Below are 866 nucleotides of genomic sequence, written 5' to 3'. Positions count from 1 at the left end.
AATTTGGATGCAACCGAATCCTTGATTTCTTCTAAGGCTTTAATGACTGCCTAAACTTCAGCACTAAACATTGACGCTGAGTCAGACAATCTCATGGAAAGTATTGTATCTGAAGGAAAAACTGTAGCACAAGCCACACAATTCCCATCCCCTGACGCATCTGTATAAACAGGAATGTTATCACGGTACCTGTCTTGAATTTTCATGAAAAACTGTTTATACACAACAACATCTGTACGATCTTTCTTCAGACGCGCAAGATCAAACACAATTCTAGGTGGTGTAAAACACCAAGGTGGTAAAACAAAATATGAAGGAATTTCCAAAGTGTCAGTTAAATCAATGTTGGAAATCGACAAAAAACAAAAACAACGCTGAATGCGAAGACCAAATGTACGAATAGCATTAATTATATTTGTTATCAAACACCGCATTATGTGTAGGATGTTTCGGTAATGATTTAATCTTGGTGGCATACTGCAGAGAAAGCTTTGCGTGCATCAACATACAAGCTCTCTACAGGAGATGTTCTAAATGCACCAAGACAAAGCCCAAGTCCCTGGTTATGTATAGGATCTAGCATCTACAAGTAAGACTTGCTTTCTGACACATACATCATGCATCCATAATCAAGTTTTGACCTCACGAGTGTATATATATATATATATATATATATATATATATATATATATATATATATATATATATATATACATATATATATATATATATATATATATATATATATATATATATACAATAGAATCTCATTGGCTCGAACGCCCAACGGTCGGACCTACCGGTATTCTCGAACAAAGAACAATGTCCCGATTTTTTTCTCTATTAAACCCTTTTATTTTGGTGCT

The sequence above is a fragment of the Gigantopelta aegis genome, chromosome 9 (genome assembly GCF_016097555.1).
Source record: "Gigantopelta aegis isolate Gae_Host chromosome 9, Gae_host_genome, whole genome shotgun sequence".
NCBI classification, from domain to species: domain Eukaryota; kingdom Metazoa; phylum Mollusca; class Gastropoda; order Neomphalida; family Peltospiridae; genus Gigantopelta; species Gigantopelta aegis.
Note: the sequence above shows the minus strand (reverse complement) of the source record.